Source organism: Clarias gariepinus, chromosome 28, assembly GCF_024256425.1.
Source record: "Clarias gariepinus isolate MV-2021 ecotype Netherlands chromosome 28, CGAR_prim_01v2, whole genome shotgun sequence".
Classification (NCBI taxonomy): Eukaryota; Metazoa; Chordata; class Actinopteri; order Siluriformes; family Clariidae; genus Clarias; species Clarias gariepinus.
This window is the reverse complement of record NC_071127.1, coordinates 16238776-16266486: the sequence shown is the minus strand read 5'-3', so window position 1 is coordinate 16266486 and position 27711 is coordinate 16238776. Positions and strand designations below refer to the sequence as shown.

The following is a 27711-nucleotide window of genomic DNA, read 5'->3' as shown; positions in this document are numbered from 1 at the left end:
GGAATCAAACACAAAGACAAAAAGAGCATGACAAGGCATGGACAAAGCAGAAATGTTTCTCATGGAAAAATGCCATGCTTTTCCCAACTGTTGAATTCATTCCTGCATTTTCCCTAAGAATTAAACAAAATGGGCAATGAAAGTTACCGTTCCGGAACACTCAGGATATTCCTTTACTGCTTTAAACCAAACTGGAAAAGACACAGAGAGTTGCAGCAGCAACTTTGGGCTTTTCGTTTTGGTTTGTTTACAGAGAAAGAAGCCTGACCTTCGATAGCTCAGTTGGTAGAGCGGAGGACTGTAGTCTACTGTCAATGGCCATCCTTAGGTCGCTGGTTCGAATCCGGCTCGAAGGATCTCTCTTTATGTAGATCCAATGAGTGCTAGCCACCTTTCTCTTGGCTTTGAGCTTTGAGATCCACCCATCGAGAAAAACTTAACTTCCCTGACACGGAATCAAACCCGGGCCACGGCGTTGAGAGCGCCGAATCCTAGCCACTAGACCACCATGGACTAAAGACAAAGAAAGTGCCTCCTCTAGTGGCTGGCTCTGGTACCCACAAAAACGCTCTAGTAAAGGCATAACGTATTTCCCAGTCGAATAAAACAATCCTGGGGCTCCTCCCCTAATGGTGGGCGTGTCGGGCCTGAATAAAGTGGGTGGGCTTTGCATGGAAACAAACAAAGAATGATTATAAATTCAAGCATTTGCACTTGCCTCCTTCTACTCACTTTAATTTAAAAACAGATGTAACCAAGCTCAAGGACTGTTCTTCATGAGCTGTAGTTCTTGCTCATCTTCACTAAGCAGGCCAATAATTAGCCAAATATCAGCTGAAATGATTGCCCTCGACTGCTGCCTTGAGTGAGCGTTCCTGTTTCTGCTTTAACCTCTGTGAAGCCCAAGGCTTTTTTTTTTTAATTTACTCAATCTTATTTATTCTTCACAGAATCAAACACAAAGACAAAAAGAGCATGATAAGGCATGGACAAAGCAGAAATGTTTCTCATGGAAAAATGCCATGCTTTTCCCAACTGTTGAATTCATTCCTGCATTTTCTTTAAGAATTAAACAAAATGGGCAATGAAAGTTACCGCCCCGGAACACTCAGGATATTCCTTTACTGCTTTAAACCAAACTGAAAAAGACACAGAGAGTTGCAGCAGCAACTTTGGGCTTTTCGTTTTGGTTTGTTTACAGAGAAAGAAGCCTGACCTTCGATAGCTTAGTTGGTAGAGCGGAGGACTGTAGTCTACTGTCAATGGCCATCCTTAGGTCGCTGGTTCGAATCCGGCTCGAAGGACCTCTCTTTAAGTAGATCCAATGAGTGCTAGCCACCTTTCTGTTGGCTCTGAGCTTTGAGATCCACCCATCGAGAAAAACTTAACTTCCCTGACCGGGAATCGAACCTGGGCCGCGGCGGTGAGAGCGCCAAATCCTAGCCACTAGACCACCAGGGACTGAAGACAAAGAAAGTGCCTCCTCTAGTGGCTGGCTCTGGTACCCACAAAAACGAATAAATCAATCCTGGGGCTCCTCCCCTAATGGTGGGCGTGTCGGGCCTGAATAAAGTGGGTGGGCTTTGCATGGAAACAAACAAAGAATGATTATGAATTCAAGCATTAGGACTTGCCTCCTTCTACTCACTTTAATTAAAAAACAGAAGTAACCAAGCTCAAGGACTGTTCTTCATGAGCTGTAGTTCTTGCTCATCTTCACTAAGCAGGCCAATAATTAGCCAAATATCAGCTGAAATGATTGCCCTCGACTGCTGCGTTGAGTGAGCGTTCCTGTTTCTGCTTTAACCTCTGTGAAGGCCAAGGCTTTTTTTTTTTTATTTGACTCAATCTTATTTATTCTTCAGGGAATCAAACACAAAGACAAAAAGAGCATGACAAGGCATGGAAGAAGACGAAATGTTTCTCATGGAAAAATGCCATGCTTTTCCTAACTGTTGAATTCATTCCTGCATTTTCTTCAAGAATTAAACAAAATGGGCAATGAAAGTTACCGCCCCGGAACACTCAGGATATTCCTTTACTGCTTTAAACCAAACTGGAAAAGACACAGAGAGTTGCAGCAGCAACTTTGGGCTTTTCGTTTTGGTTTGTTTACAGAGAAAGAAGCCTGACCTTCGATAGCTCAGTTGGTAGAGCGGAGGACTGTAGTCTACTGTCAATGGCCATCCTTAGGTCGCTGGTTCGAATCTGGCTCGAAGGATCTCTCTTCATGTAGATCCAATGAGTGCTAGCCACCTTTCTGTTGGCTCTGAGCTTTGAGATCCACCCATCGAGAAAAACCTAACTTCCCTGACCGGGAATCGAACCCGGGCCGCGGCGGTGACACTAGACCACCAGGGACTAAAGACAAAGAAAGTGCCTCCTCTAGTGGCTGGCTCTGGTACCCACAAAAACGCTCTAGTGAAGGCATAACGTATTTCCCAGTCGAATAAAACAATCCTGGGGCTCCTCTCCTAATGGTGGGCGTGTCGGGCCTGAATAAAGTGGGTGGGCTTTGCATGGAAACAAACAAAGAATGATTATGAATTCAAGCATTTGCACTTGCCTCCTTCTACTCACTTTAATTTAAAAACAGAAGTAACCAAGCTCAAGGACTGTTCTTCATGAGCTGTAGTTCTTGCTCATCTTCACTAAGCAGGCCAATAATTAGCCAAATATCAGCTGAAATGATTGCCCTCGACTGCTGCGTTGAGTGAGCGTTTCTGTTTCTGCTTTAACCTCTGTGAAGGCCAAGGCTTTTTTTTTATTTGACTCAATCTTATTTATTCTTCAGGGAATCAAACACAAAGACAAAAAGAGCATGACAAGGCATGGACAAAGCAGAAATGTTTCTCATGGAAAAATGCCATGCTTTTCCCAACTGTTGAATTCATTCCTGCATTTTCCCTAAGAATTAAACAAAATGGGCAATGAAAGTTACCGCCCCGGAACACTCAGGATATTCCTTTACTGCTTTAAACCAAACTGGAAAAGACACAGAGAGTTGCAGCAGCAACTTTGGGCTTTTCGTTTTGGTTTGTTTACAGAGAAAAAAGCCTGACCTTCGATAGCTCAGTTGGTAGAGCGGAGGACTGTAGTCTACTGTCAATGGCCATCCTTAGGTCGCTGGCTCGAAGGATCTCTCTTTATGTAGATCCAATGAGTGCTAGCCACCTTTCTGTTGGCTCTGAGCTTTGAGATCCACCCATCGAGAAAAACTTAACTTCCCTGACCGGGAATCGAACCCGGGCCGCGGCGATGAGAGCGCCGAATCCTAGCCAATAGACCACCTGGGACTGATGACAAAGAAAGTGCCTCCTCTAGTGGCTGGCTCTGGTACCCACGAAAACGCTCTAGTGAAGGCATAACATATTTCTCAGTCGAATAAAACAATCCTGGGGCTCCTCCCCTAATGGTGGGCATGTCGGGCCTGAATAAAGTGGGTGGGCTTTGCATGGAAACAAACAAAGAATGATTATGAATTCAAGCATTTGCACTTGCCTCCTTCTACTCACTTTAATTTAAAAACAGAAGTAACCAAGCTCAAGGACTGTTCTTCATGAGCTGTAGTTCTTGCTCATCTTCACTAAGCAGGCCAATAATTAGCCAAATATCAGCTGAAATGATTGCCCTCGACTGCTGCCTTGAGTGAGCGTTCCTGTTTCTGCTTTAACCTCTGTGAAGGCCAAGGCTTTTTTTTTTTATTTGACTCAATCTTATTTATTCTTCAGGGAATCAAACACAAAGACAAAAAGAGCATGACAAGGCATGGACAAAGCAGAAATGTTTCTCATGGAAAAATGCCATGCTTTTTCCAACTGTTGAATTCATTCCTGCATTTTCTTCAAGAATTAAACAAAATGGGCAATGAAAGTTACCGCCCCGGAACACTCAGGATATTTCTTTACTGCTTTAAACCAAACTGGAAAAGACACAGAGAGTTGCAGCAGCAACTTTGGGCTTTTCGTTTTGGTTTGTTTACAGAGAAAGAAGCCTGACCTTCGATAGCTCAGTTGGTAGAGCGGAGGACTGTAGTCTACTGTCAATGGCCATCCTTAGGTCGCTGGTTCGAATCCGGCTCGAAGGATCTCTCTTCATGTAGATCCAATGAGTGCTAGCCACCTTTCTGTTGGCTCTGAGCTTTGAGATCCACCCATCGAGAAAAACCTAACTTCCCTGACCGGGAATCGAACCCGGGCCGCGGCGGTGACACTAGACCACCAGGGACTAAAGACAAAGAAAGTGCCTCCTCTAGTGGCTGGCTCTGGTACCCACAAAAACGCTCTAGTGAAGGCATAACGTATTTCCCAGTCGAATAAAACAATCCTGGGGCTCCTCCCCTAATGGTGGGCGTGTCGGGCCTGAATAAAGTGGGTGGGCTTTGCATGGAAACAAACAAAGAATGATTATGAATTCAAGCATTAGGACTTGCCTCCTTCTACTCACTTTAATTAAAAAACAGAAGTAACCAAGCTCAAGGACTGTTCTTCATGAGCTGTAGTTCTTGCTCATCTTCACTAAGCAGGCCAATAATTAGCCAAATATCAGCTGAAATGATTGCCCTCGACTGCTGCCTTGAGTGAGCGTTCCTGTAATTGCTTTAACCTCTGTGAAGCCCAAGGCTTTTTTTTTTTTTATTTGACTCAATCTTATTTATTCTTCACGGAATCAAACACAAAGACAAAAAGAGCATGACAAGGCATGGACAAAGCAGAAATGTTTCTCATGGAAAAAATGCCATGCTTTTCCCAACTGTTGAATGAATTCCTGCATTTTCTTTAAGAATTAAACAAAATGGGCAATGAAAGTTACCGCCCCGGAACACTCAGGATATTCCTTTACTGCTTTAAACCAAACTGGAAAAGACACAGAGAGTTGCAGCAGCAACTTTGGGCTTTTCGTTTTGGTTTGTTTACAGAGAAAGAAGCCTGACCTTCGGGCCTGAATAAAGTGGGTGGGCTTTGCATGGAAACTAACAAAGAATGAATATGAATTCAAGCATTTGCACTTGCCTCCTCCTACTCAGTTTAATTTGAAGCTCATTTATTCTTCAGGGAATTAAATTTAAGCATTTGCACTTGCCTCCTTCTACTCACTTTAATTTAAAAACAGAAGTAACCAAGCTCAAGGACTGTTCTTCATGAGCTGTAGTTCTTGCTCATCTTCACTAAGCAGGCCAATAATTAGCCAAATATCAGCTGAAATGATTGCCCTCGACTGCTGCCTTGAGTGAGCGTTCCTGTTTCTGCTTTAACCTCTGTGAAGGCCAAGGCTTTTTTTTTATTTGACTCAATCTTATTTATTCTTCAGGGAATCAAACACAAAGACAAAAAGAGCATGACAAGGCATGGACAAAGCAGAAATGTTTCTCATGGAAAAATGCCATGCTTTTCCCAACTGTTGAATTCATTCCTGCATTTTCCCTAAGAATTAAACAAAATGGGCAATGAAAGTTACTGCTCCGGAACACTCAGGATAATCCTTTACTGCTTTAAACCAAACTGGAAAAGACACAGAGAGTTGCAGCAGCAACTTTGGACTTTTCGTTTTGGTTTGTTTACAGAGAAAGAAGCCTGACCTTCGATAGCTCAGTTGGTAGAGCGGAGGACTGTAGTCTACTGTCAATGGCCATCCTTAGGTCGCTGGTTCGAATCCGGCTGGAAGGATCTCTCTTTATGTAGATCCAATGAGTGCTAGCCACCTTTCTGTTGGCTCTGAACTTCGAGATCCACCCGTCCAGAAAAACTTAACTTCCCTGACCAGGAATCCAACCCGGGCCGCGGTGGTGAGAGCGCCGAATCCTAGCCACTAGACCACCAGGGACTAAAGACAAAGAAAGTGCCTCCTCTAGTGGCTGGCTCTGGTACCCACAAAAACGCTCTAGTGAAGGCATAACGTATTCCTCAGTCGAATAAAACAATCCTGGGGCTCCTCCCCTAATGGAGGGCGTGTCGGGCCTGAATAAAGTGGGTGGGCTTTGCATGGAAACAAACAAAGAATGATTATGAATTCAAGCATTTGCACTTGCCTCCTTCTACTCACTTTAATTTAAAAACAGAAGTAACCAAGCTCAAGGACTGTTCTTCATGAGCTGTAGTTCTTGCTCATCTTCACTAAGCAGGCCAATAATTAGCCAAATATCAGCTGAAATGATTGCCCTCGACTGCTGCCTTGAGTGAGCGTTCCTGTTTCTACTTTAACCTCTGTGAAGGCCAAGGCTTTTTTTTTATTTGACTCAATCTTATTTATTCTTCAGGGAATCAAACACAAAGACAAAACGAGCATGACAAGGCATGGACAAAGCAGAAATGTTTCTCATGGAAAAATGCCATGCTTTTCCCAACTGTTGAATTCATTCCTGCATTTTCCCTAAGAATTAAACAAAATGGGCAATGAAAGTTACCGCCCCGGAACACTCAGGATATTCCTTTACTGCTTTAAACCAAACTGGAAAAGACACAGAGAGTTGCAGCAGCAACTTTGGGCTTTTCGTTTTGGTTTGTTTACAGAGAAAGAAGCCTGACCTTCGATAGCTCAGTTGGTAGAGCGGAGGACTGTAGTCTACTGTCAATGGCCATCCTTAGGTCGCTGGTTCGAATCCGGCTCGAAGGATCTCTCTTTATGTAGATCCAATGAGTGCTAGCCACCTTTCTGTTGGCTCTGAGCTTTGAGATCCACCCATCGAGAAAAACTTAACTTCCCTGACCGGGAATCGAAACCGGGCCGCGACGGTGAGAGCGCCGAATCCTAGCCACTAGACCACCAGGGACTGAAGACAAAGAAAGTGCCTCCTCTAGTTGCTGGCTCTGGTACCCACAAAAACGCTCTAGTGAAGGCATAACATATTTCTCAGTCGAATAAAACAATCCTGGGGCTCCTCCCCTAATGGTGGGCGTGTCGGGCCTGAATAAAGTGGGTGGGCTTTGCATGGAAACAAACAAAGAATGATTATGAATTCAAGCATTTGCACTTGCCTCCTTCTACTTACTTTAATTTAAAAACAGAAGTAACCAAGCTCAAGGACTGTTCTTCATGAGCTGTAGTTCTTGCTCATCTTCACTAAGCAGGCCAATAATTAGCCAAATATCAGCTGAAATGATTGCCCTCGACTGCTGCCTTGAGTGAGCGTTCCTGTTTCTACTTTAACCTCTGTGAAGGCCAAGGCTTTTTTTTTATTTGACTCAATCTTATTTATTCTTCAGGGAATCAAACACAAAGACAAAAAGAGCATGACAAGGCATGGACAAAGCAGAAATGTTTTTCATGGAAAAATGCCATGCTTTTCCCAACTGTTGAATTCATTCCTGCATTTTCCCTAAGAATTAAACAAAATGGGCAATGAAAGTTACTGCAATGAAGATATTCCTTTACTGCTTTAAACCGAACTGGAAAAGACACAGAGAGTTGCAGCAGCAACTTTGGACTTTTCGTTTTGGTTTGTTTACAGAGAAAGAAGCCTGACCTTCGATAGCTCAGTTGGTAGAGCAGAGGACTGTAGTCTACTGTCAATGGCCATCCTTAGGTCGCTGGTTCGAATCCGGCTGGGAGGATCTCACTTTATGTAGATCCAATGAGTGCTAGCCACCTTTCTGTTGGCTCTGAACTTTTGGAATCAAACCCAGGCCGCGGCGGTGAGAGCGCCGAATCCTAGCCACTAGACCACCAGGGACTGAAGACAAAGAAAGTGCCTCCTCTGGTGGCTGATTAACCCATCCAGAAACACTTATCTTCCCTGACCGGGAATCGAACCCAGGCCGCGGCAGTGAGAGCGCCGAATCCTAGCTACTAGACCACCAGGGACTGAAGACAAAGAAAGTGCCTCCTCTGGTGGCTGGCTCTGGTACCTAGAAAAAAAAAACGCTCTAGTGATGGCATAACGTATTGCTCAGTCGAATAAAACAATCTTGGGGCTCCTCTCTTAATGGTGGGCGTGTTGGGCCTGAATAAAGTGGGTGGGCTTTGCATGGAAACTAACAAAGAATGAATATGAATTCAAGCATTTGCACTTGCTTCCTCCTACTCAGTTTACTTTGAAGCTCATTTATTCTTCAGGGAATTAAATTTAAGCATTTGCACTTGCCTCCTTCTACTCACTTTAATTTAAAAACAGAAGTAACCAAGCTCAAGGACTGTTCTTCATGAGCTGTAGTTCTTGCTCATCTTCACTAAGCAGGCCAATAATTAGCCAAATATCAGCTGAAACGATTGCCCTCGACTGCTGCCTTGAGTGAGCGTTCCTGTTTCTGCTTTAACCTCTGTGAAGGCCAAGGCTTTTTTTTTATTTGACTCAATCTTATTTATTCTTCAGGGAATCAAACACAAAGACAAAAAAAGCATGACAAGGCATGGACAAAGCAGAAATGTTTCTCATGGAAAAATGCCATGCTTTTCCCAACTGTTGAATTGATTCCTGCATTTTCCCTAAGAATTAAACAAAATGGGCAATGAAAGTTACTGCTCCGGAACACTCAGGAGATTCCTTTACTGCTTTAAACCGAACTGGAAAAGACACAGAGAGTTGCAGCAGCAACTTTGGACTTTTCATTTTGGTTTGTTTACAGAGAAAGAAGCCTGACCTTCGATAGCTCAGTTGATAGAGCGGAGGACTGTAGTCTACTGTCAATGGCCATCCTTAGGTCGCTGGTTCGAATCCGGCTCGAAGGATCTCTCTTTATGTAGATCCAATGAGTGCTAGCCACCTTTCTGTTGGCTCTGAACTTCGAGATCCACCCGTCCAGAAAAACTTAACTTCCCTGACCGGGAATCGAACCCGGGCCGCGGCGGTGAGAGCGCAGAATCCTAGCCACTAGACCACCAGGGACTGAAGACAAAGAAAGTGCCTCCTCTGGTGGCTGGCTCTGGTGGCTGGCTCTGGTACCTAGAAAAAAACGCTCTAGTGATGGCATAACGTATTTCTCAGTCGAATAAAACAATCTTGGGGCTCCTCCCCTAATGGTGGGCGTGTCAGGCCTGAATAAAGTGGGTGGGCTTTGCATGGAAACAAACAAAGAATGAATATGAATTCAAGCATTTGCACTTGCCTCCTCCTACTCAGTTTAATTTGAAGCTCATTTATTCTTCAGGGAATTAAATTTAAGCATTTGCACTTGCCTCCTTCTACTCACTTTAATTTAAAAACAGAAGTAACCAAGCTCAAGGACTGTTCTTCATGAGCTGTTGTTCTTGCTCATCTTCACTAAGCAGGCCAATAATTAGCCAAATATCAGCTGAAATGATTGCCCTCGACTGCTGCCTTGAGTGAGCGTTCCTGTTTCTGCTTTAACCTCTGTGAAGGCCAAGGCTTTTTTTTTATTTGACTCAATCTTATTTATTCTTCAGGGAATCAAACACAAAGACAAAAAGAGCATGACAAGGCATGGACAAAGCAGAAATGTTTCTCATGGAAAAATGCCATGCTTTTCCCAACTGTTGAATTGATTCCTGCATTTTCCCTAAGGATTAAACAAAATGGGCAATGAAAGTTACTGCTCCGGAACACTCAGGATAATCCTTTACTGCTATAAACCAAACTGGAAAAGACACAGAGAGTTGCAGCAGCAACTTTGGGCTTTTCGTTTTGGTTTGTTTACAGAGAAAGAACCCTGACCTTCGATAGCTCAGTTGGTAGAGCGGAGGACTGTAGTCTACTGTCAATGGCCATCCTTAGGTCGCTGGTTCGAATCCGGCTCGAAGGATCTCTCTTTATGTAGATCCAATGAGTGCTAGCCACCTTTCTGGCGGCGGTGAGAGCGCCGAATCCTAGCCACTAGACCACCAGGGACTGAAGACAAAGAAAGTGCCTCCTCTGGTGGCTGGCTCTGGTACCTAGAAAAAAACGCTCTAGTGATGGCATAACGTATTTCTCAGTCGAATAAAACAATCCTGGGGCTCCTCCCCTAATGGTGGGCGTGTCAGGCCTGAATAAAGTGGGTGGGCTTTGCATGGAAACAAACAAAAAATGAATATGAATTCAAGCATTTGCACTTGCCTCCTCCTACTCAGTTTAATTTGAAGCTCATTTATTCTTCAGGGAATTAAATTTAAGCATTTGCACTTGCCTCCTTCTACTCACTTTAATTTAAAAACAGAAGTAACCAAGCTCAAGGACTGTTCTTTATGAGCTGTAGTTCTTGCTCATCTTCACTAAGCAGGCCAATAATTAGCCAAATATCAGCTGAAATGATTGCCCTCGACTGCTGCCTTGAGTGAGCGTTCCTGTTTCTGCTTTAACCTCTGTGAAGGCCAAGGCTTTTTTTTTATTTGACTCAATCTTATTTATTCTTCAGGGAATCAAACACAAAGACAAAAAGAGCATGACAAGGCATGGACGAAGCAGAAATGTTTCTCATGGAAAAATGCCATGCTTTTCCCAACTGTTGAATTCATTCCTGCATTTTCCCTAAGAATTAAACAAAATGGGCAATGAAAGTTACTGCTCCGGAACACTCAGGATAATCCTTTACTGCTATAAACCAAACTGGAAAAGACACAGAGAGTTGCAGCAGCAACTTTGGGCTTTTCGTTTTGGTTTGTTTACAGAGAAAGAAGCCTGACCTTCGATAGCTCAGTTGGTAGAGCGGAGGACTGTAGTCTACTGTCAATGGCCATCCTTAGGTCACTGGTTCGAATCCGGCTCGAAGGATCTCTCTTTATGTAGATCCAATGAGTGCTAGCCACCTTTCTGGCGGCGGTGAGAGCGCCGAATCCTAGCCACTAGACCACCAGGGACTGAAGACAAAGAAAGTGCCTCCTCTGGTGGCTGGCTCTGGTACCTAGAAAAAAACGCTCTAGTGATGGCATAACGTATTTCTCAGTCGAATAAAACAATCCTGGGGCTCCTCCCCTAATGGTGGGCGTTTCATGCCTGAATAAAGTGGGTGGGCTTTGCATGGAAACAAACAAAGAATGAATATGAATTCAAGCATTTGCACTTGCCTCCTCCTACTCAGTTTAATTTAAAAACAGAAGTAACCAAGCTCAAGGACTGTTCTTCATGAGCTGTAGTTCTTGCTCATCTTCACTAAGCAGGCCAATAATTAGCCAAATATCAGCTGAAATGATTGCCCTCGACTGCTGCCTTGAGTGAGCGTTCCTGTTTCTGCTTTAACCTCTGTGAAGGCCAAGGCTTTTTTTTTATTTGACTCAATCTTATTTATTCTTCAGGGAATCAAACACAAAGACAAAAAGAGCATGACAAGGCATGGACAAAGCAGAAATGTTTCTCATGGAAAAATGCCATGCTTTTCCCAACTGTTGAATTGATTCCTGCATTTTCCCTAAGGATTAAACAAAATGGGCAATGAAAGTTACTGCTCCGGAACACTCAGGATAATCCTTTACTGCTATAAACCAAACTGGAAAAGACACAGAGAGTTGCAGCAGCAACTTTGGGCTTTTCGTTTTGGTTTGTTTACAGAGAAAGAAGCCTGACCTTCGATAGCTCAGTTGGTAGAGCGGAGGACTGTAGTCTACTGTCAATGGCCATCCTTAGGTCGCTGGTTCGAATCCGGCTCGAAGGATCTCTCTTTATGTAGATCCAATGAGTGCTAGCCACCTTTCTGGCGGCGGTGAGAGCGCCGAATCCTAGCCACTAGACCACCAGGGACTGAAGACAAAGAAAGTGCCTCCTCTGGTGGCTGGCTCTGGTACCTAGAAAAAAACGCTCTAGTGATGGCATAACGTATTTCTCAGTCGAATAAAACAATCTTGGGGCTCCTCCCCTAATGGTGGGCGTGTCAGGCCTGAATAAAGTGGGTGGGCTTTGCATGGAAACAAACAAAAAATGAATATGAATTCAAGCATTTGCACTTGCCTCCTCCTACTCAGTTTACTTTGAAGCTCATTTATTCTTCAGGGAATTAAATTTAAGCATTTGCACTTGCCTCCTTCTACTCACTTTAATTTAAAAACAGAAGTAACCAAGCTCAAGGACTGTTCTTCATGAGCTGTAGTTCTTGCTCATCTTCACTAAGCAGGCCAATAATTAGCCAAATATCAGCTGAAATGATTGCCCTCGACTGCTGCCTTGAGTGAGCGTTCCTGTTTCTGCTTTAACCTCTGTGAAGGCCAAGGCTTTTCTTTTATTTGACTCAATCTTATTTATTCTTCAGGGAATCAAACACAAAGACAAAAAGAGCATGACAAGGCATGGACAAAGCAGAAATGTTTCTCATGGAAAAATGCCATGCTTTTCCCAACTGTTGAATTGATTCCTGCATTTTCCCTAAGGATTAAACAAAATGGGCAATGAAAGTTACTGCTCCGGAACACTCAGGATAATCCTTTACTGCTATAAACCAAACTGGAAAAGACACAGAGAGTTGCAGCAGCAACTTTGGGCTTTTCGTTTTGGTTTGTTTACAGAGAAAGAACCCTGACCTTCGATAGCTCAGTTGGTAGAGCGGAGGACTGTAGTCTACTGTCAATGGCCATCCTTAGGTCGCTGGTTCGAATCCGGCTCGAAGGATCTCTCTTTATGTAGATCCAATGAGTGCTAGCCACCTTTCTGGCGGCGGTGAGAGCGCCGAATCCTAGCCACTAGACCACCAGGGACTGAAGACAAAGAAAGTGCCTCCTCTGGTGGCTGGCTCTGGTACCTAGAAAAAAACGCTCTAGTGATGGCATAACGTATTTCTCAGTCGAATAAAACAATCCTGGGGCTCCTCCCCTAATGGTGGGCGTGTCAGGCCTGAATAAAGTGGGTGGGCTTTGCATGGAAACAAACAAAAAATGAATATGAATTCAAGCATTTGCACTTGCCTCCTCCTACTCAGTTTAATTTGAAGCTCATTTATTCTTCAGGGAATTAAATTTAAGCATTTGCACTTGCCTCCTTCTACTCACTTTAATTTAAAAACAGAAGTAACCAAGCTCAAGGACTGTTCTTCATGAGCTGTAGTTCTTGCTCATCTTCACTAAGCAGGCCAATAATTAGCCAAATATCAGCTGAAATGATTGCCCTCGACTGCTGCCTTGAGTGAGCGTTCCTGTTTCTGCTTTAACCTCTGTGAAGGCCAAGGCTTTTTTTTTATTTGACTCAATCTTATTTATTCTTCAGGGAATCAAACACAAAGACAAAAAGAGCATGACAAGGCATGGACGAAGCAGAAATGTTTCTCATGGAAAAATGCCATGCTTTTCCCAACTGTTGAATTCATTCCTGCATTTTCCCTAAGAATTAAACAAAATGGGCAATGAAAGTTACTGCTCCGGAACACTCAGGATAATCCTTTACTGCTATAAACCAAACTGGAAAAGACACAGAGAGTTGCAGCAGCAACTTTGGGCTTTTCGTTTTGGTTTGTTTACAGAGAAAGAAGCCTGACCTTCGATAGCTCAGTTGGTAGAGCGGAGGACTGTAGTCTACTGTCAATGGCCATCCTTAGGTCACTGGTTCGAATCCGGCTCGAAGGATCTCTCTTTATGTAGATCCAATGAGTGCTAGCCACCTTTCTGGCGGCGGTGAGAGCGCCGAATCCTAGCCACTAGACCACCAGGGACTGAAGACAAAGAAAGTGCCTCCTCTGGTGGCTGGCTCTGGTACCTAGAAAAAAACGCTCTAGTGATGGCATAACGTATTTCTCAGTCGAATAAAACAATCCTGGGGCTCCTCCCCTAATGGTGGGCGTTTCATGCCTGAATAAAGTGGGTGGGCTTTGCATGGAAACAAACAAAGAATGAATATGAATTCAAGCATTTGCACTTGCCTCCTCCTACTCAGTTTAATTTAAAAACAGAAGTAACCAAGCTCAAGGACTGTTCTTCATGAGCTGTAGTTCTTGCTCATCTTCACTAAGCAGGCCAATAATTAGCCAAATATCAGCTGAAATGATTGCCCTCGACTGCTGCCTTGAGTGAGCGTTCCTGTTTCTGCTTTAACCTCTGTGAAGGCCAAGGCTTTTTTTTTATTTGACTCAATCTTATTTATTCTTCAGGGAATCAAACACAAAGACAAAAAGAGCATGACAAGGCATGGACAAAGCAGAAATGTTTCTCATGGAAAAATGCCATGCTTTTCCCAACTGTTGAATTGATTCCTGCATTTTCCCTAAGGATTAAACAAAATGGGCAATGAAAGTTACTGCTCCGGAACACTCAGGATAATCCTTTACTGCTATAAACCAAACTGGAAAAGACACAGAGAGTTGCAGCAGCAACTTTGGGCTTTTCGTTTTGGTTTGTTTACAGAGAAAGAAGCCTGACCTTCGATAGCTCAGTTGGTAGAGCGGAGGACTGTAGTCTACTGTCAATGGCCATCCTTAGGTCGCTGGTTCGAATCCGGCTCGAAGGATCTCTCTTTATGTAGATCCAATGAGTGCTAGCCACCTTTCTGGCGGCGGTGAGAGCGCCGAATCCTAGCCACTAGACCACCAGGGACTGAAGACAAAGAAAGTGCCTCCTCTGGTGGCTGGCTCTGGTACCTAGAAAAAAACGCTCTAGTGATGGCATAACGTATTTCTCAGTCGAATAAAACAATCTTGGGGCTCCTCCCCTAATGGTGGGCGTGTCAGGCCTGAATAAAGTGGGTGGGCTTTGCATGGAAACAAACAAAAAATGAATATGAATTCAAGCATTTGCACTTGCCTCCTCCTACTCAGTTTACTTTGAAGCTCATTTATTCTTCAGGGAATTAAATTTAAGCATTTGCACTTGCCTCCTTCTACTCACTTTAATTTAAAAACAGAAGTAACCAAGCTCAAGGACTGTTCTTCATGAGCTGTAGTTCTTGCTCATCTTCACTAAGCAGGCCAATAATTAGCCAAATATCAGCTGAAATGATTGCCCTCGACTGCTGCCTTGAGTGAGCGTTCCTGTTTCTGCTTTAACCTCTGTGAAGGCCAAGGCTTTTTTTTTATTTGACTCAATCTTATTTATTCTTCAGGGAATCAAACACAAAGACAAAAAGAGCATGACAAGGCATGGACAAAGCAGAAATGTTTCTCATGGAAAAATGCCATGCTTTTCCCAACTGTTGAATTGATTCCTGCATTTTCCCTAAGGATTAAACAAAATGGGCAATGAAAGTTACTGCTCCGGAACACTCAGGATAATCCTTTACTGCTATAAACCAAACTGGAAAAGACACAGAGAGTTGCAGCAGCAACTTTGGGCTTTTCGTTTTGGTTTGTTTACAGAGAAAGAACCCTGACCTTCGATAGCTCAGTTGGTAGAGCGGAGGACTGTAGTCTACTGTCAATGGCCATCCTTAGGTCGCTGGTTCGAATCCGGCTCGAAGGATCTCTCTTTATGTAGATCCAATGAGTGCTAGCCACCTTTCTGGCGGCGGTGAGAGCGCCGAATCCTAGCCACTAGACCACCAGGGACTGAAGACAAAGAAAGTGCCTCCTCTGGTGGCTGGCTCTGGTACCTAGAAAAAAACGCTCTAGTGATGGCATAACGTATTTCTCAGTCGAATAAAACAATCCTGGGGCTCCTCCCCTAATGGTGGGCGTGTCAGGCCTGAATAAAGTGGGTGGGCTTTGCATGGAAACAAACAAAAAATGAATATGAATTCAAGCATTTGCACTTGCCTCCTCCTACTCAGTTTAATTTGAAGCTCATTTATTCTTCAGGGAATTAAATTTAAGCATTTGCACTTGCCTCCTTCTACTCACTTTAATTTAAAAACAGAAGTAACCAAGCTCAAGGACTGTTCTTCATGAGCTGTAGTTCTTGCTCATCTTCACTAAGCAGGCCAATAATTAGCCAAATATCAGCTGAAATGATTGCCCTCGACTGCTGCCTTGAGTGAGCGTTCCTGTTTCTGCTTTAACCTCTGTGAAGGCCAAGGCTTTTTTTTTATTTGACTCAATCTTATTTATTCTTCAGGGAATCAAACACAAAGACAAAAAGAGCATGACAAGGCATGGACGAAGCAGAAATGTTTCTCATGGAAAAATGCCATGCTTTTCCCAACTGTTGAATTCATTCCTGCATTTTCCCTAAGAATTAAACAAAATGGGCAATGAAAGTTACTGCTCCGGAACACTCAGGATAATCCTTTACTGCTATAAACCAAACTGGAAAAGACACAGAGAGTTGCAGCAGCAACTTTGGGCTTTTCATTTTGGTTTGTTTACAGAGAAAGAAGCCTGACCTTCGATAGCTCAGTTGGTAGAGCGGAGGACTGTAGTCTACTGTCAATGGCCATCCTTAGGTCACTGGTTCGAATCCGGCTCGAAGGATCTCTCTTTATGTAGATCCAATGAGTGCTAGCCACCTTTCTGGCGGCGGTGAGAGCGCCGAATCCTAGCCACTAGACCACCAGGGACTGAAGACAAAGAAAGTGCCTCCTCTGGTGGCTGGCTCTGGTACCTAGAAAAAAACGCTCTAGTGATGGCATAACGTATTTCTCAGTCGAATAAAACAATCCTGGGGCTCCTCCCCTAATGGTGGGCGTTTCATGCCTGAATAAAGTGGGTGGGCTTTGCATGGAAACAAACAAAGAATGAATATGAATTCAAGCATTTGCACTTGCCTCCTCCTACTCAGTTTAATTTAAAAACAGAAGTAACCAAGCTCAAGGACTGTTCTTCATGAGCTGTAGTTCTTGCTCATCTTCACTAAGCAGGCCAATAATTAGCCAAATATCAGCTGAAATGATTGCCCTCGACTGCTGCCTTGAGTGAGCGTTCCTGTTTCTGCTTTAACCTCTGTGAAGGCCAAGGCTTTTTTTTTATTTGACTCAATCTTATTTATTCTTCAGGGAATCAAACACAAAGACAAAAAGAGCATGACAAGGCATGGACAAAGCAGAAATGTTTCTCATGGAAAAATGCCATGCTTTTCCCAACTGTTGAATTGATTCCTGCATTTTCCCTAAGGATTAAACAAAATGGGCAATGAAAGTTACTGCTCCGGAACACTCAGGATAATCCTTTACTGCTATAAACCAAACTGGAAAAGACACAGAGAGTTGCAGCAGCAACTTTGGGCTTTTCGTTTTGGTTTGTTTACAGAGAAAGAACCCTGACCTTCGATAGCTCAGTTGGTAGAGCGGAGGACTGTAGTCTACTGTCAATGGCCATCCTTAGGTCGCTGGTTCGAATCCGGCTCGAAGGATCTCTCTTTATGTAGATCCAATGAGTGCTAGCCACCTTTCTGGCGGCGGTGAGAGCGCCGAATCCTAGCCACTAGACCACCAGGGACTGAAGACAAAGAAAGTGCCTCCTCTGGTGGCTGGCTCTGGTACCTAGAAAAAAACGCTCTAGTGATGGCATAACGTATTTCTCAGTCGAATAAAACAATCTTGGGGCTCCTCCCCTAATGGTGGGCGTGTCAGGCCTGAATAAAGTGGGTGGGCTTTGCATGGAAACAAACAAAAAATGAATATGAATTCAAGCATTTGCACTTGCCTCCTCCTACTCAGTTTACTTTGAAGCTCATTTATTCTTCAGGGAATTAAATTTAAGCATTTGCACTTGCCTCCTTCTACTCACTTTAATTTAAAAACAGAAGTAACCAAGCTCAAGGACTGTTCTTCATGAGCTGTAGTTCTTGCTCATCTTCACTAAGCAGGCCAATAATTAGCCAAATATCAGCTGAAATGATTGCCCTCGACTGCTGCCTTGAGTGAGCGTTCCTGTTTCTGCTTTAACCTCTGTGAAGGCCAAGGCTTTTTTTTTATTTGACTCAATCTTATTTATTCTTCAGGGAATCAAACACAAAGACAAAAAGAGCATGACAAGGCATGGACGAAGCAGAAATGTTTCTCATGGAAAAATGCCATGCTTTTCCCAACTGTTGAATTCATTCCTGCATTTTCCCTAAGAATTAAACAAAATGGGCAATGAAAGTTACTGCTCCGGAACACTCAGGATAATCCTTTACTGCTATAAACCAAACTGGAAAAGACACAGAGAGTTGCAGCAGCAACTTTGGGCTTTTCGTTTTGGTTTGTTTACAGAGAAAGAAGCCTGACCTTCGATAGCTCAGTTGGTAGAGCGGAGGACTGTAGTCTACTGTCAATGGCCATCCTTAGGTCACTGGTTCGAATCCGGCTCGAAGGATCTCTCTTTATGTAGATCCAATGAGTGCTAGCCACCTTTCTGGCGGCGGTGAGAGCGCCGAATCCTAGCCACTAGACCACCAGGGACTGAAGACAAAGAAAGTGCCTCCTCTGGTGGCTGGCTCTGGTACCTAGAAAAAAACGCTCTAGTGATGGCATAACGTATTTCTCAGTCGAATAAAACAATCCTGGGGCTCCTCCCCTAATGGTGGGCGTTTCATGCCTGAATAAAGTGGGTGGGCTTTGCATGGAAACAAACAAAGAATGAATATGAATTCAAGCATTTGCACTTGCCTCCTCCTACTCAGTTTAATTTAAAAACAGAAGTAACCAAGCTCAAGGACTGTTCTTCATGAGCTGTAGTTCTTGCTCATCTTCACTAAGCAGGCCAATAATTAGCCAAATATCAGCTGAAATGATTGCCCTCGACTGCTGCCTTGAGTGAGCGTTCCTGTTTCTGCTTTAACCTCTGTGAAGGCCAAGGCTTTTTTTTTATTTGACTCAATCTTATTTATTCTTCAGGGAATCAAACACAAAGACAAAAAGAGCATGACAAGGCATGGACAAAGCAGAAATGTTTCTCATGGAAAAATGCCATGCTTTTCCCAACTGTTGAATTCATTCCTGCATTTTCCCTAAGGATTAAACAAAATGGGCAATGAAAGTTACTGCTCCGGAACACTCAGGATAATCCTTTACTGCTATAAACCAAACTGGAAAAGACACAGAGAGTTGCAGCAGCAACTTTGGGCTTTTCGTTTTGGTTTGTTTACAGAGAAAGAAGCCTGACCTTCGATAGCTCAGTTGGTAGAGCGGAGGACTGTAGTCTACTGTCAATGGCCATCCTTAGGTCGCTGGTTCGAATCCGGCTCGAAGGATCTCTCTTTATGTAGATCCAATGAGTGCTAGCCACCTTTCTGGCGGCGGTGAGAGCGCCGAATCCTAGCCACTAGACCACCAGGGACTGAAGACAAAGAAAGTGCCTCCTCTGGTGGCTGGCTCTGGTACCTAGAAAAAAACGCTCTAGTGATGGCATAACGTATTTCTCAGTCGAATAAAACAATCTTGGGGCTCCTCCCCTAATGGTGGGCGTGTCAGGCCTGAATAAAGTGGGTGGGCTTTGCATGGAAACAAACAAAAAATGAATATGAATTCAAGCATTTGCACTTGCCTCCTCCTACTCAGTTTACTTTGAAGCTCATTTATTCTTCAGGGAATTAAATTTAAGCATTTGCACTTGCCTCCTTCTACTCACTTTAATTTAAAAACAGAAGTAACCAAGCTCAAGGACTGTTCTTCATGAGCTGTAGTTCTTGCTCATCTTCACTAAGCAGGCCAATAATTAGCCAAATATCAGCTGAAATGATTGCCCTCGACTGCTGCCTTGAGTGAGCGTTCCTGTTTCTGCTTTAACCTCTGTGAAGGCCAAGGCTTTTTTTTTATTTGACTCAATCTTATTTATTCTTCAGGGAATCAAACACAAAGACAAAAAGAGCATGACAAGGCATGGACAAAGCAGAAATGTTTCTCATGGAAAAATGCCATGCTTTTCCCAACTGTTGAATTGATTCCTGCATTTTCCCTAAGGATTAAACAAAATGGGCAATGAAAGTTACTGCTCCGGAACACTCAGGATAATCCTTTACTGCTATAAACCAAACTGGAAAAGACACAGAGAGTTGCAGCAGCAACTTTGGGCTTTTCGTTTTGGTTTGTTTACAGAGAAAGAACCCTGACCTTCGATAGCTCAGTTGGTAGAGCGGAGGACTGTAGTCTACTGTCAATGGCCATCCTTAGGTCGCTGGTTCGAATCCGGCTCGAAGGATCTCTCTTTATGTAGATCCAATGAGTGCTAGCCACCTTTCTGGCGGCGGTGAGAGCGCCGAATCCTAGCCACTAGACCACCAGGGACTGAAGACAAAGAAAGTGCCTCCTCTGGTGGCTGGCTCTGGTACCTAGAAAAAAACGCTCTAGTGATGGCATAACGTATTTCTCAGTCGAATAAAACAATCCTGGGGCTCCTCCCCTAATGGTGGGCGTGTCAGGCCTGAATAAAGTGGGTGGGCTTTGCATGGAAACAAACAAAAAATGAATATGAATTCAAGCATTTGCACTTGCCTCCTCCTACTCAGTTTAATTTGAAGCTCATTTATTCTTCAGGGAATTAAATTTAAGCATTTGCACTTGCCTCCTTCTACTCACTTTAATTTAAAAACAGAAGTAACCAAGCTCAAGGACTGTTCTTCATGAGCTGTAGTTCTTGCTCATCTTCACTAAGCAGGCCAATAATTAGCCAAATATCAGCTGAAATGATTGCCCTCGACTGCTGCCTTGAGCGAGCGTTCCTGTTTCTGCTTTAACCTCTGTGAAGGCCAAGGCTTTTTTTTTATTTGACTCAATCTTATTTATTCTTCAGGGAATCAAACACAAAGACAAAAAGAGCATGACAAGGCATGGACGAAGCAGAAATGTTTCTCATGGAAAAATGCCATGCTTTTCCCAACTGTTGAATTCATTCCTGCATTTTCCCTAAGAATTAAACAAAATGGGCAATGAAAGTTACTGCTCCGGAACACTCAGGATAATCCTTTACTGCTATAAACCAAACTGGAAAAGACACAGAGAGTTGCAGCAGCAACTTTGGGCTTTTCGTTTTGGTTTGTTTACAGAGAAAGAAGCCTGACCTTCGATAGCTCAGTTGGTAGAGCGGAGGACTGTAGTCTACTGTCAATGGCCATCCTTAGGTCACTGGTTCGAATCCGGCTCGAAGGATCTCTCTTTATGTAGATCCAATGAGTGCTAGCCACCTTTCTGGCGGCGGTGAGAGCGCCGAATCCTAGCCACTAGACCACCAGGGACTGAAGACAAAGAAAGTGCCTCCTCTGGTGGCTGGCTCTGGTACCTAGAAAAAAACGCTCTAGTGATGGCATAACGTATTTCTCAGTCGAATAAAACAATCCTGGGGCTCCTCCCCTAATGGTGGGCGTTTCATGCCTGAATAAAGTGGGTGGGCTTTGCATGGAAACAAACAAAGAATGAATATGAATTCAAGCATTTGCACTTGCCTCCTCCTACTCAGTTTAATTTAAAAACAGAAGTAACCAAGCTCAAGGACTGTTCTTCATGAGCTGTAGTTCTTGCTCATCTTCACTAAGCAGGCCAATAATTAGCCAAATATCAGCTGAAATGATTGCCCTCGACTGCTGCCTTGAGTGAGCGTTCCTGTTTCTGCTTTAACCTCTGTGAAGGCCAAGGCTTTTTTTTTATTTGACTCAATCTTATTTATTCTTCAGGGAATCAAACACAAAGACAAAAAGAGCATGACAAGGCATGGACAAAGCAGAAATGTTTCTCATGGAAAAATGCCATGCTTTTCCCAACTGTTGAATTGATTCCTGCATTTTCCCTAAGGATTAAACAAAATGGGCAATGAAAGTTACTGCTCCGGAACACTCAGGATAATCCTTTACTGCTATAAACCAAACTGGAAAAGACACAGAGAGTTGCAGCAGCAACTTTGGGCTTTTCGTTTTGGTTTGTTTACAGAGAAAGAAGCCTGACCTTCGATAGCTCAGTTGGTAGAGCGGAGGACTGTAGTCTACTGTCAATGGCCATCCTTAGGTCGCTGGTTCGAATCCGGCTCGAAGGATCTCTCTTTATGTAGATCCAATGAGTGCTAGCCACCTTTCTGTTGGCTCTGAACTTCGAGATCCACCCGTCCAGAAAAACTTAACTTCCCTGACCGGGAATCGAACCCGGGCCGCGGCGGTGAGAGCGCCGAATCCTAGCCACTAGACCACCAGGGACTGAAGACAAAGAAAGTGCCTCCTCTGGTGGCTGGCTCTGGTACCTAGAAAAAAACGCTCTAGTGATGGCATAACGTATTTCTCAGTCGAATAAAACAATCCTGGGGCTCCTCCCCTAATGGTGGGCGTGTCAGGCCTGAATAAAGTGGGTGGGCTTTGCATGGAAACAAACAAAGAATGAATATGAATTCAAGCATTTGCACTTGCCTCCTCCTACTCAGTGTAATTTGAAGCTCATTTATTCTTCAGGGAATTAAATTTAAGCATTTGCACTTGCCTCCTTCTACTCACTTTAATTTAAAAACAGAAGTAACCAAGCTCAAGGACTGTTCTTCATGAGCTGTAGTTCTTGCTCATCTTCACTAAGCAGGCCAATAATTAGCCAAATATCAGCTGAAATGATTGCCCTCGACTGCTGCCTTGAGTGAGCGTTCCTGTTTCTGCTTTAACCTCTGTGAAGGCCAAGGCTTTTTTTTTTATTTGACTCAATCTTATTTATTTTTCAGGGAATCAAACACAAAGACAAAAAGAGCATGACAAGGCATGGACAAAGCAGAAATGTTTCTCATGGAAAAATGCCATGCTTTTCCCAACTGTTGAATTCATTCCTGCATTTTCCCTAAGAATTAAACAAAATGGGCAATGAAAGTTACTGCTCCGGAACACTCAGGATAATCCTTTACTGCTATAAACCAAACTGGAAAAGACACAGAGAGTTGCAGCAGCAACTTTGGGCTTTTCGTTTTGGTTTGTTTACAGAGAAAGAAGCCTGACCTTCGATAGCTCAGTTGGTAGAGCGGAGGACTGTAGTCTACTGTCAATGGCCATTCTTAGGTCGCTGGTTCGAATCCGGCTCGAAAGATCTCTCTTTATGTAGATCCAATGAGTGCTAGCCACCTTTCTGTTGGCTCTGAACTTCGAGATCCACCCGTCCAGAAAAACTTAACTTCCCTGACCGGGAATCGAACCCGGGCCGCGGCGGTGAGAGCGCCGAATCCTAGCCACTAGACCACCAGGGACTGAAGACAAAGAAAGTGCCTCCTCTGGTGGCTGGCTCTGGTACCTAAAAAAAAGCGCTCTAGTGATGGCATAACATATTTCTCAGTCGAATAAAACAATCCTGGGGCTCCTCCCCTAATGGTGGGCGTGTCAGGCCTGAATAAAGTGGGTGGGCTTTGCATGGAAACAAACAAAAAATGAATATGAATTCAAGCATTTGCACTTGCCTCCTCCTACTCAGTTTAATTTGAAGCTCATTTATTCTTCAGGGAATTAAATTTAAGCATTTGCACTTGCCTCCTTCTACTCACTTTAATTTAAAAACAGAAGTAACCAAGCTCAAGGACTGTTCTTCATGAGCTGTAGTTCTTGCTCATCTTCACTAAGCAGGCCAATAATTAGCCAAATATCAGCTGAAATGATTGCCCTCGACTGCTGCCTTGAGTGAGCGTTCCTGATTCTGCTTTAACCTCTGTGAAGGCCAAGGCTTTTTTTTTATTTGACTCAATCTTATTTATTCTTCAGGGAATCAAACACAAAGACAAAAAGAGCATGACAAGGCATGGACAAAGCAGAAATGTTTCTCATGGAAAAATGCCATGCTTTTCCCAACTGTTGAATTGATTCCTGCATTTTCCCTAAGGATTAAACAAAATGGGCAATGAAAGTTACTGCTCCGGAACACTCAGGATAATCCTTTACTGCTATAAACCAAACTGGAAAAGACACAGAGAGTTGCAGCAGCAACTTTGGGCTTTTCGTTTTGGTTTGTTTACAGAGAAAGAAGCCTGACCTTCGATAGCTCAGTTGGTAGAGCGGAGGACTGTAGTCTACTGTCAATGGCCATCCTTAGGTCGCTGGTTCGAATCCGGCTCGAAGGATCTCTCTTTATGTAGATCCAATGAGTGCTAGCCACCTTTCTGGCGGCGGTGAGAGCGCCGAATCCTAGCCACTAGACCACCAGGGACTGAAGACAAAGAAAGTGCCTCCTCTGGTGGCTGGCTCTGGTACCTAGAAAAAAACGCTCTAGTGATGGCATAACGTATTTCTCAGTCGAATAAAACAATCTTGGGGCTCCTCCCCTAATGGTGGGCGTGTCAGGCCTGAATAAAGTGGGTGGGCTTTGCATGGAAACAAACAAAAAATGAATATGAATTCAAGCATTTGCACTTGCCTCCTCCTACTCAGTTTACTTTGAAGCTCATTTATTCTTCAGGGAATTAAATTTAAGCATTTGCACTTGCCTCCTTCTACTCACTTTAATTTAAAAACAGAAGTAACCAAGCTCAAGGACTGTTCTTCATGAGCTGTAGTTCTTGCTCATCTTCACTAAGCAGGCCAATAATTAGCCAAATATCAGCTGAAATGATTGCCCTCGACTGCTGCCTTGAGTGAGCGTTCCTGTTTCTGCTTTAACCTCTGTGAAGGCCAAGGCTTTTTTTTTATTTGACTCAATCTTATTTATTCTTCAGGGAATCAAACACAAAGACAAAAAGAGCATGACAAGGCATGGACGAAGCAGAAATGTTTCTCATGGAAAAATGCCATGCTTTTCCCAACTGTTGAATTCATTCCTGCATTTTCCCTAAGAATTAAACAAAATGGGCAATGAAAGTTACTGCTCCGGAACACTCAGGATAATCCTTTACTGCTATAAACCAAACTGGAAAAGACACAGAGAGTTGCAGCAGCAACTTTGGGCTTTTCGTTTTGGTTTGTTTACAGAGAAAGAAGCCTGACCTTCGATAGCTCAGTTGGTAGAGCGGAGGACTGTAGTCTACTGTCAATGGCCATCCTTAGGTCGCTGGTTCGAATCCGGCTCGAAGGATCTCTCTTTATGTAGATCCAATGAGTGCTAGCCACCTTTCTGTTGGCTCTGAACTTCGAGATCCACCCGTCCAGAAAAACTTAACTTCCCTGACCGGGAATCGAACCCGGGCCGCGGCGGTGAGAGCGCCGAATCCTAGCCACTAGACCACCAGGGACTGAAGACAAAGAAAGAGCCTCCTCTGGTGGCTGGCTCTGGTACCTAGAAAAAAACGCTCTAGTGATGGCATAACGTATTTCTCAGTCGAATAAAACAATCCTGGGGCTCCTCCCCTAATGGTGGGCGTGTCAGGCCTGAATAAAGTGGGTGGGCTTTGCATGGAAACTAACAAAGAATGAATATGAATTCAAGCATTTGCACTTGCCTCCTCCTACTCAGTGTAATTTGAAGCTCATTTATTCTTCAGGGAATTAAATTTAAGCATTTGCACTTGCCTCCTTCTACTCACTTTAATTTAAAAACAGAAGTAACCAAGCTCAAGGACTGTTCTTCATGAGCTGTAGTTCTTGCTCATCTTCACTAAGCAGGCCAATAATTAGACAAATATCAGCTGAAATGATTGCCCTCGACTGCTGCCTTGAGTGAGCGTTCCTGTTTCTGCTTTAACCTCTGTGAAGGCCAAGGCTTTTTTTTTTATTTGACTCAATCTTATTTATTTTTCAGGGAATCAAACACAAAGAAAAAAAGAGCATGACAAGGCATGGACAAAGCAGAAATGTTTCTCATGGAAAAATGCCATGCTTTTCCCAACTGTTGAATTCATTCCTGCATTTTCCCTAAGAATTAAACAAAATGGGCAATGAAAGTTACTGCTCCGGAACACTCAGGATAATCCTTTACTGCTATAAACCAAACTGGAAAAGACACAGAGAGTTGCAGCAGCAACTTTGGGCTTTTCGTTTTGGTTTGTTTACAGAGAAAGAAGCCTGACCTTCGATAGCTCAGTTGGTAGAGCGGAGGACTGTAGTCTACTGTCAATGGCCATTCTTAGGTCGCTGGTTCGAATCCGGCTCGAAAGATCTCTCTTTATGTAGATCCAATGAGTGCTAGCCACCTTTCTGTTGGCTCTGAACTTCGAGATCCACCCGTCCAGAAAAACTTAACTTCCCTGACCGGGAATCGAACCCGGGCCGCGGCGGTGAGAGCGCCGAATCCTAGCCACTAGACCACCAGGGACTGAAGACAAAGAAAGTGCCTCCTCTGGTGGCTGGCTCTGGTACCTAAAAAAAAGCGCTCTAGTGATGGCATAACATATTTCTCAGTCGAATAAAACAATCCTGGGGCTCCTCCCCTAATGGTGGGCGTGTCAGGCCTGAATAAAGTGGGTGGGCTTTGCATGGAAACAAACAAAGAATGAATATGAATTCAAGCATTTGCACTTGCCTCCTCCTACTCAGTTTAATTTGAAGCTCATTTATTCTTCAGGGAATTAAATTTAAGCATTTGCACTTGCCTCCTTCTACTCACTTTAATTTAAAAACAGAAGTAACCAAGCTCAAGGACTGTTCTTCATGAGCTGTAGTTCTTGCTCATCTTCACTAAGCAGGCCAATAATTAGCCAAATATCAGCTGAAATGATTGCCCTCGACTGCTGCCTTGAGTGAGCGTTCCTGTTTCTGCTTTAACCTCTGTGAAGGCCAAGGCTTTTTTTTATTTGACTCAATCTTATTTATTCTTCAGGGAATCAAACACAAAGACAAAAAGAGCATGACAAGGCATGGACAAAGCAGAAATGTTTCTCATGGAAAAATGCCATGCTTTTCCCAACTGTTGAATTCATTCCTGCATTTTCCCTAAGAATTAAACAAAATGGGCAATGAAAGTTACTGCTCCGGAACACTCAGGATAATCCTTTACTGCTATAAACCAAACTGGAAAAGACACAGAGAGTTGCAGCAGCAACTTTGGGCTTTTCGTTTTGGTTTGTTTACAGAGAAAGAAGCCTGACCTTCGATAGCTCAGTTGGTAGAGCGGAGGACTGTAGTCTACTGTCAATGGCCATCCTTAGGTCGCTGGTTCGAATCCGGCTCGAAAGATCTCTCTTTATGTAGATCCAATGAGTGCTAGCCACCTTTCTGTTGGCTCTGAACTTCGAGATCCACCCGTCCAGAAAAACTTAACTTCCCTGACCGGGAATCGAACCCGGGCCGCGGCGGTGAGAGCGCCGAATCCTAGCCACTAGACCACCAGGGACTGAAGACAAAGAAAGTGCCTCCTCTGGTGGCTGGCTCTGGTACCTAAAAAAAAGCGCTCTAGTGATGGCATAACGTATTTCTCAGTCGAATAAAACAATCCTGGGGCTCCTCCCCTAATGGTGGGCGTGTCAGGCCTGAATAAAGTGGGTAGGCTTTGCATGGAAACAAACAAAGAATGAATATGAATTCAAGCATTTGCACTTGCCTCCTCCTGCACTTGCCTCCTCTGGTGGCTGGCTCTGGTACCTAAAAAAAGCGCTCTAGTGATGGCATAACGTATTTCTCAGTCGAATAAAACAATCCTGGGGCTCCTCCCCTAATGGTGGGCGTGTCAGGCCTGAATAAAGTGGGTGGGCTTTGCATGGAAACTAACAAAGAATGAATATGAATTCAAGCATTTGCACTTGCCTCCTCCTACTCAGTTTAATTTGAAGCTCATTTATTCTTCAGGGAATTAAATTTAAGCATTTGCACTTGCCTCCTTCTACTCACTTTAATTTAAAAACAGAAGTAACCAAGCTCAAGGACTGTTCTTCATGAGCTGTAGTTCTTGCTCATCTTCACTAAGCAGGCCAATAATTAGCCAAATATCAGCTGAAATGATTGCCCTCGACTGCTGCCTTGAGTGAGCGTTCTTATTTCTGCTTTAACCTCTGTGAAGGCCAAGGCTTTTTTTTATTTGACTCAATCTTATTTATTCTTTAGGGAATCAAACACAAAGACAAAAAGAGCATGACAAGGCATGGACAAAGCAGAAATGTTTCTCATGGAAAAATGCCATGCTTTTCCCAACTGTTGAATTCATTCCTGCATTTTCCCTAAGAATTAAACAAAATGGGCAATGAAAGTTACTGCTCCGGAACACTCAGGATAATC

The 27711-nt window shown here is 43.6% G+C and overlaps 7 non-coding genes across 7 annotated transcripts; all 7 read right to left on the bottom strand.

Annotated features, from left to right (window-relative positions):
* Positions 1–1389: 1389 nt before the first annotated feature.
* trnae-cuc (transfer RNA glutamic acid (anticodon CUC)) lies at positions 1390–1461 on the bottom strand. Its single transcript has one exon. It is a non-coding gene; the product is annotated as a tRNA-Glu (tRNA).
* Positions 1462–8749: 7288 nt separating this feature from the next.
* Positions 8750–8821, bottom strand: trnae-cuc (transfer RNA glutamic acid (anticodon CUC)). The gene has a single exon. It is a non-coding gene; the product is annotated as a tRNA-Glu (tRNA).
* A 12920-nt stretch (positions 8822–21741) lies between these two features.
* trnae-cuc (transfer RNA glutamic acid (anticodon CUC)) lies at positions 21742–21813 on the bottom strand. The gene has a single exon. It is a non-coding gene; the product is annotated as a tRNA-Glu (tRNA).
* A 947-nt stretch (positions 21814–22760) lies between these two features.
* On the bottom strand, positions 22761–22832 carry trnae-cuc (transfer RNA glutamic acid (anticodon CUC)). Its single transcript has one exon. It is a non-coding gene; the product is annotated as a tRNA-Glu (tRNA).
* A 1893-nt stretch (positions 22833–24725) lies between these two features.
* Positions 24726–24797, bottom strand: trnae-cuc (transfer RNA glutamic acid (anticodon CUC)). Its single transcript has one exon. It is a non-coding gene; the product is annotated as a tRNA-Glu (tRNA).
* Positions 24798–25744: 947 nt separating this feature from the next.
* Positions 25745–25816, bottom strand: trnae-cuc (transfer RNA glutamic acid (anticodon CUC)). Its single transcript has one exon. It is a non-coding gene; the product is annotated as a tRNA-Glu (tRNA).
* Positions 25817–26761: 945 nt separating this feature from the next.
* Positions 26762–26833, bottom strand: trnae-cuc (transfer RNA glutamic acid (anticodon CUC)). Its single transcript has one exon. It is a non-coding gene; the product is annotated as a tRNA-Glu (tRNA).
* Between the last annotated feature and the right edge of the window lie 878 nt (positions 26834–27711).